This window comes from Mytilus trossulus, unplaced genomic scaffold (assembly GCF_036588685.1).
Source record: "Mytilus trossulus isolate FHL-02 unplaced genomic scaffold, PNRI_Mtr1.1.1.hap1 h1tg000244l__unscaffolded, whole genome shotgun sequence".
Taxonomy (NCBI): domain Eukaryota; kingdom Metazoa; phylum Mollusca; class Bivalvia; order Mytilida; family Mytilidae; genus Mytilus; species Mytilus trossulus.
In genome coordinates, this window is record NW_026963317.1 from 4,251,116 (window position 1) to 4,260,132 (window position 9,017).

The window sequence follows — 9,017 nt, forward strand, 5'->3', positions numbered from 1 at the left end:
GACAAAAATGCGATTTTGCTGAACAAGAATAAGTTGTACCCTGTCAACATAGTTCAGTCAATAATTCAACAATCAATGCATGAATTCAAATTATTAGCCTCATATCTTAAATGAGTTTTTTTTTCAACCTTACGTTGAAGCTTTGAGTGAAGTTTTAAATGCTATTCCGGTAATTTTGTCGAAATCATCAGATTTTCGAGAAGCTCAGAAAGATGAATTTGTTTCTGGTATTATTTATAAAAAAGAAGTTGTGGTATGATTGCCAATGAGACAACTATCCATAAAAGACCAAAATGACACAAACATTAACAACTGTTTTCCGAAACTTTACAATTGTTTAAGTGATAAACATGTATAATGCGGAAAAGATGAAAACAATTGTCTATAAATTTGTCCCGAGATGTACAATATTAGGAATATGAAGTCTCAACGATACACTTATCTTCTTCTCGTATATGAAGATATATGCACTTATCTGTTCAATTTGCAGACGGTATATTTTTTCATTCAAACATTGTGTAATTTTGTAAGTCATTATCTAACATAAAACACTTAATATCCGGGGTTATTTACCACACATATATTTTATTGCGTGGGGGTATGTTCTATCTTTAAAAAAATTCAATCTCTCACATTTGATGTTATCGCATATTTGTAATTAAATGAATTTGCAATTTAAAATAAGTTTTGTGGTTTTAGCCTAGGTCTATAAATGGAAGGCTGGATTAAACGCTTCTACATGGAAGTTAGAAGTATATTGTTATCATCCAGTTGACAAATGTATACTGCCTCAAAATTCTTTACCTTCACCAACAAATTTACGATGAAGCTTTGAGTGAAGTTTTAAATGCTATTCCGGTAATTTTGTCGAAATCATCAGATTTTCGAGAAGCTCAGAAAGATGAATGTTTTTCTGGTATTATCTAGTATGCTTTCCGAAACTTTACAATGTATTTTTACATTTTAATCATTTAAGTAATTAAACGTACAATAGAAATATTTCCTGGCATGTAGTCATTGATTCATTAATGAACTTGAAAAACCTAAATGCTCTTGTTCATTGTCCAAAGACGTATAACGTCTCGTGGGGAAATAAATCATTCGGCGTTTTAAGTTTCCGAAAATTCGTCAAACGTTTCCGTAAAAAACTGATATCCAGAAATTATTTATAACGTTTTTGCAAATGAATAGCTTACTGTAAGGATTATATGTAAAATGCTTTTCGTTTGTGTATTTTTCACTCATCCATTAGCATGATTAATGTTATAATGAATTTATATGGAAAATAGATGTACGTTAAAGAAATGTTAGCAGTTAAGTTATAAATTCATATGTATGTACAGAACGTTTTTTGTTTTATTAAGTCACTAGAAAGTTTGCGGCGATATAATAAATTGTTATGTTAACAAATAAAATTGCGACAAATTTGCGGAAATGTATACGTCTATATCCCTGAAGACAATAACATAATAAACAAACAAATATAAATTATAGTCCAACCTATCAGGCTGTATTTAAATGTTTCTTAAGTAATATGTTCTCAAAACGGACACAACACGCTATTTTACTGAAAATTATTTTAATTTGGTCTGTAGTCATTCTATTTACAATTAAAATGTTCTTTCTGTGAGCAACATTTATGAAAGATAAATTGTATTTTTTGTTTTTTTCTAATTGATGTGTTAGTGTTTCTAATTTTTCTTTTTTGAAGTTCAGTCAAATGTTTCCCTCAGTCTTCATTCTGATTTGTATTCTTAATCAAGAGATTTGATCATCGTTAAACTACTGTTGCCTTAATTCAAACCTTGATTTTATGTAATTGCAAAATAATTGCTTTTTGGTGATTAAGAAGGGGCATTTTTTAACAATTTAAAGTTATAAGTAATAGTTAAGCATAATAAATACAAGATGTAATTATTACTTGATCGGCAGGTTCCGGCAGTTTTCTGACTTACTTATCAAGTAGAGTGTTATGTTTTTCGGTCTGTTCGTCTGTCCGTTCGTCCGTCTGTCCCGCTTCAGGTGCAAGTCTTTGATCAAGGTATGGTTTGATGAAGTTGAAGTCAAACAACGTGAAACCTAGTACATATGTGTCTATGATATGATTTTCTTTATTGTAATGGCAAATAAGAGTGTTCATCCAAATTTCACAACCAACTTAACATAGAAAATGAAAGTTCGGGTGGGGCATCCGTGTAGTATGAACACATTCTTGTTAAAATATATATATCTTTTCTGTTACCAATATGATCGCTCAGTTAAATGAAATTTCTAACAAGTTTGCCCTTTGTAAAAACTATTTGAAAATTCGTTTAAGAAAACATAAAATAAACAGAACTTTTAAAACCAAGCTGTTAACAACTGAGCTCTTTGCACAGATAAAGATTGTTCTTTAAATGGGATGATTATATGTTTTCTAATGTATACATTAACATTAATAATTTCAGCAATTCAACTTTTGTAGCAAATATTTAATGTTTGAACCAGAGTCCCAACTTATTAATCTTTGAAACCTTTGTTCAGGTGTAAATATTTTGCATTGCATTCTCTATAAAACATCTAAAGTATTTATGCTGATGTAATTGTTGGAATGCACTGCAGGTTTATATCCAATACTCTGGTACTTATTACCTACTTTACCTGCTAACAATATCAGTTTTAAGATAAACGATCAAGATATTCTGGCAGTGATTAGAATGTTTATTTCACTGATTATATATTAAACGTAGACATATTACATTGTAACTGCAATATAACATTTCAATTATAAAAATAAACATCCAAAATGTATGCAATTTGCATTGAAAACGACAATTAAAATACAAATTGTAAAATAAACAGAAATGTTATCAATGGTCCATCTGTTTATTATTGGGTTGATAAAAAGAAGAAAATATTGCATATTTATCACTGCACTGAGAGACACTCATGAGACATAGTATGACATGAATGAGGAGATTAAGATGTGGATTTTTGTCAGTGCAACAACAACTTAAAAACAGTAGAGAGGTCGACAAATACAACAATTGATGTTTCGGCAATATTCTAAACTTTTAGACTAGCTTGTCTAATTAAGTAGGGCAGTACATTTGGACATCATTGAGAATTATGTAGGAACATCGACTGAAACCTAAAAAAGGTGAATATCATTTCATCTGACGTCTTCGATTATATCTGAAATTAACAGGCAACAAGATTGAATGGAAACATGAAAAAACATATATAACTGTTAATACTCCCAGGGTATATAATTTCAACTTGACAAAGAACGACTAAGATAAAAGTTATCCAAAACACGTTTGTAAAATACTAAAACACAACAAATCTAAACAAGAAAAAGAAAATTGACGTAAATAATGCTGTTATAAATCAGACATTATTTCTAATTGGCATTAATTTAAAGAATTTAACCTATCTGTAACAGTACATTTTTAATTCTTCAAACAGATAAGTTAAACCTGTATTTTAACTGACGAGAAGCATTAATTTTATTTCAATTACCCATTCTTGATGGTATACTATTGATTTGTGTAAGTAATGTCTGGTGTCTGGATTGTGTTAAAGTCAATGACATATCTAACACACGCAAATGTCTAAACACCCAAAAATATCATTAAACAAGTGGAACACCAAGTAAACAATTAAGACAGGAATATGACAGTTGTTTAATGAGTTTGAGTTATTGATATTGCTGTTTGATTAGAGAGTTTCCGTTTTAAATTTTCCTCGCTTTTCAGTATTTTTGTGATTTTACTTTTCACGATATTTACGACATTGAATCATTACTTTTGAAAGTCTCGTTTATCAAAACGTTGTCAGTACAGCGATATCAAAACAACATGTTTTGATTTGATATTCAAATACTGTACATACATACACACAAATGGGACAAAATGCCAACAAACACATATATATGCTACGGACAATAACAACTTTGTTTCCATAGCAAAGGTCGCGGAAAGTGGTACCACAGACATTTATAAGTAATGTAATACCAAAAAAATAATTATATTTTTGAACGCAGATTTAACTTTTATTACGATTTCAGTCTTTTATAGCCGTCAGGTTCATATCAGCATTTATAAAAACATGTCATGTGAAATAATCATATTGTCACATTCTCTTCTTTGGCAGCTATATGGCAACAATAATCAGATCATATAGAAATTGTCTACAGAAAGAAGAAACACTTCTGAATATTTAGTGGAATTATTAATTTTCTATAAATTTCGTCTAATAACAAATTAAACAGATTGATGCATCCATATTCAAATTAATGTCTGGCTATTTATAGGCAAGTATATGACATGTGATTTTATAATTGTTGAAGGACATATAGTGGCTTGTAATAGATAACTACCACTTCATTCAATCTATGATTAATAAATTGTCTCATTGACAATCATAACACCTTTTATCATTTTATAAAAATAGATAAACGTATCTGCATTCGTATTATAATGAAATGTTTTTATCCCATAATTTCGCCAGTTTTGACAGTAACGTTCAACATATGTGAACATGCAATATATTGATAATCAAATTACCACTCTAACAATAACACGAATTACGCCAAAAAAAGTAATTAATATGGTTCTCAACCTTCACAAATATTTAAGGTTATCAGTTTCGAAAATTTTATTTATGTTTACATGTACATGTAACTTGCGAGTTGACGACTCAGAGATACGAAAAGAGGAAAAAAATTAAAAGATGACAAGAAAACGTTATGAATCGTCACAAATGGAATTTGGTGTTCTCGTCCCTGATCAATTATACTGAAATTTTCATGTTTTCTAGACTCGGGGGGCAATTCAGAATTTAGTAAACAGTGTCGTATTTTTCATGAAGACGGGAGCCCCTTATTTTATCTTTGATATTTCTTCATAAGATTGTGGTCGTATTGATATATTCGCACCTTAATTTTCATTCATTTAATAATATCCGCGCCTGCACAGGCGCAGACAACTCTTCCAGGTAAACATTTGTCGGAAGATCCATTTCGCCGCCACATAACTTAGGTAGCAATAAACAGTTAGGAAAAAATACTATAATTTGCCCTTATGAATTTTACCATTCCCTTTTCATTGCTTTCTTGTAATATCAAGCTTACTGTTTGTGTCATATATGGGCATATGTATGTAATCAGAATGTTCCATAGATTTTATTTCCAGTATATAAAATGGTAAAATATAATTTCTTTTTGGTGTATCCATGGCAACAATCTGCATTTATTTGTTATGAAATATTGCAAAAAGGGGGGGGAAAGATGTCACATATTTCCCCAAAATTTGGCTAAAAGTAGAATTTCAATCGCTTGAATTAATACCTTTTCTGCAACTGTGTACATATATCATTCAGCAAATCCAATGAAAATCATATGTCTTTCGTCTCATTTTTTTGTAAAATTGCATCAAAAACTTCGTGTAGAAAAAAAGTGTTTGTAAACAGTACATTAATTTCTGGACCGATTGACGGTCTTGCTATGAAAATACGGACTGTCAAACAGAAAACAGCCCATAAAACATGTAAAAAATAATCTTGATGCTCTTATAAACCACCTTTGGAGGCTAAATAAGCACTCATCTGTCTAAAAATGAATTTTATTACACAATAACTTTCCTATTTGAAAAATTCACAGGGGCCATAATGCGAAACTAAACTCCTAACTGTGTATTGCTACCTTAATAGTAATTTTTTTTTTCAAATACTCCCTTTTAACTTATTTTCTGAGTTCTGCTAGCTATAACGAGTAAAATGGCCTTTTATTTTTGAAAATTGGTTGAGTAATGAATATTTTATGAAGGTTAGCAGTTGACCCTGAAACGCGACAAAAACTGATTTTAAGAAAGGTGCCAAGTCAAAGTGTAAAATCTTGTCTCTACCTCAATTTTTAGCCAAATCTTAAAAACTGTACCTCTTTTGTCAGTTTCTTAATGTTGAATATCATAATAAGATCTCTGATGATGCAACATTGTACAAAATTTAGCAATTTTAAGCATAAAAATGTTAATCTTTATGCTTATTGCATACAAAAGACTTGGTTAAAAAAATTGGTGATAGGGAATCAATGTCTTACATCTGATTTAATTAAACATTTAATATAGGCCAAAATGTAACATGAAATCTTGATAAAAACAATTATTTGATATATTCGCAAGAAAAAACCAACGCGTTCAATACTTGGGCTACTTCATGCAGCCCAATCCATCAGAAGCAAGCGTTAAGCCGATAGAGTACAAATATAAGCCTAGTGTCAAAATGTCTAATTTTGGTTGCTAAGGACTGAAAACAATAAAATTGAAACATATTGTCATTGTAAAACACTTAATTTACCCAGAAGTTGATTTTGAATCTAAATATCAATAGATTTGTGGCATGAAAAGTCTTAAATTATACAATTCTGAGCTTGGTAAGTATGCCATAAGGTAGCAATAAACAGTTAGGAAAAAATACTATAATTTGCCCTTATGAATTTTACCATTCCCTTTTCATTGCTTTCTTGTAATATCAAGCTTACTGTTTGTGTCATATATGGGCATATGTATGTAATCAGAATGTTCCATAGATTTTATTTCCAGTATATAAAATGGTAAAATATAATTTCTTTTTGGTGTATCCATGGCAACAATCTGCATTTATTTGTTATGAAATATTGCAAAAAAGGGGGGGAAAGATGTCACATATTTCCCCAAAATTTGGCTAAAAGTAGAATTTCAATCGCTTGAAGTAATACCTTTTCTGCAACTGTGTACATATATCATTCAGCAAATCCAATGAAAATCATATGTCTTTCGTCTCATTTTTTTGTAAAATTGCATCAAAAACTTCGTGTAGAAAAAAAGTGTTTGTAAACAGTACATTAATTTCTGGACCGATGGACGGTCTAGCTATGAAAATACGGACTGTCAAACAGAAAACAGCCCATAAAACATGTAAAAAATAATCTTGATGCTCTTATAAACCACCTTTGGAGGCTAAATAAGCACTCATCTGTCTAAAAATGAATTTTATTACACAATAACTTTCCTATTTGAAAAATTCACAGGGGCCATAATGCGAAACTAAACTCCTAACTGTGTATTGCTACCTTAGACAGAACTGGTCATCCTCTTTTTTCCACTATTCGGAACATTAATCTCCATTTATATGAAAAATAGGAGACGTTGCTTAATCGCCAATGTGATAGATATTCACAATAAGTCTGATTTAATCATCTTTAGTTGGTCGTATGGTTTTCAATCATGAGCAAAAATCATATATATATAATCATAGTGAGCTGTAAAATGATATCAAAGATGTTTGTCTATGTTATTGTGTTCTCATATTTATAGCATGCCTGTAAAAAGACGAATAAAGTGTGTCGTATTTTATATTTTTGTAACTCAAATATTTAAGTTTATTTTAGTATAATAACATGTTTCCGTTATAACTGTTCACATATGTATTTCATCATTAATATACATGCTTATTGCGTGTTTCTGTATCAAGTATAAAATTATCAGTCTAATTATGTAATAATATAAAAGCATCGGATTTGGTGACTATAATCTCTTAGATGTTTTATTTTTGAAATAAAGCTATTTTTACGAAAAATATCTGATAATTTGATAAGTATAGCACAGTTAATAGATAATGTTATTACCACATCAAATATAATTATGATAACACCATTATTATTTTCTCGTTACTTTTGATAATTAAGTTTATGATATGTTCTGATATTTTTGTCCTGTGTTTAGGAAAGCTTGCTCTCTAACAGAAAATATATTACCCCATCACATCCAAAATAAGCCTGTTGATATAAAAGTCAACAACAAATCAGCATTTCATTGGTTTTCGTTCGTTGTTACCTGCTTTAATTATTGTTTTTTTTGTTTTGTTTGTTATTTACAGGATAAATCTTGTCTGTTTTCTTTGTCAATTGTTTCATTATTTCATGTCGTTGCCAATTAGTATTACTGTTTACTGAACTATATAAACTAAAGTCATTATTGAATGCTGTATGGTGACCTGTAGTTGTTTGTACAATGTATTATCATCCTTTTGATCCCTTAAATAGTTGTAAATTCCTGCGAGTGACATCGGCAATCAGGCAACATCGCCTAATTAGTTTTAATATAAAAATAAACAAAATGTTATTCAAACGACCAGTCATCAACCCCCATACTAAAATCAAAACTATCGGTACTAACTGCAAATAACCAGTTAAGTCATATTGACCTTCTAGGTGCAGCCAAGGTCAAAATTATTGCATTATGTCCCTTATCACTTTATAAAAGCAATAAACAAACAAATACATAGAAGTTTTAACTGTTTATTGATTTTTCCGATATCAGCTGAGTGGGTTTATTTCAGACAACAAGACAGCAGTGTCGTAATTATCTAACACAACTATATATGGTAAAATTAGAGCTATATTTAGATCACAATCGTTAACTAGTAGCGTGTTGTATCGTCATTAGCACTAAGCTCTGCTAATAATAGAGATACTTACGTAAACATTTTGAAACCTAGCTACTAAACAAGTTATAAATAGTACGATTAAAAATATATTAGTATAGTGCACAATAAATAGCGCCTTATATGGGTAAATCAATTTAGATGTCAAACTGCATTATAAATTATGTTTCAAAATAATGTCATCGTTTTGTAACATGGTGAAATTTCCTACGCGATATTAATTTTGGATTACATGCACTCTTACGTTGTGAAAGTTTATCAAAGCTCTTGAACCTTTATCGGATATGGCTATACTTTAGGTCATTTTTATTTTGATTAGCTGTTACAAAAGTTGAGTTTGCAACTAGTGTTGCCTCGAGCATCACTTAAGATATTGTCATTTTCGAAATGCACATCTGTTGCAGTACAATGTGTATTCATGGCCATATACTATTGTAGAACTCTTAAATAGACATTTGCCAAAATCCTTAATTTTACTATATTATAAAAATAAGATGGGAGTAGAACGTAAAATAAAAAAAAAAATACCAAACTCCGAAAAAAATCAAAACGTA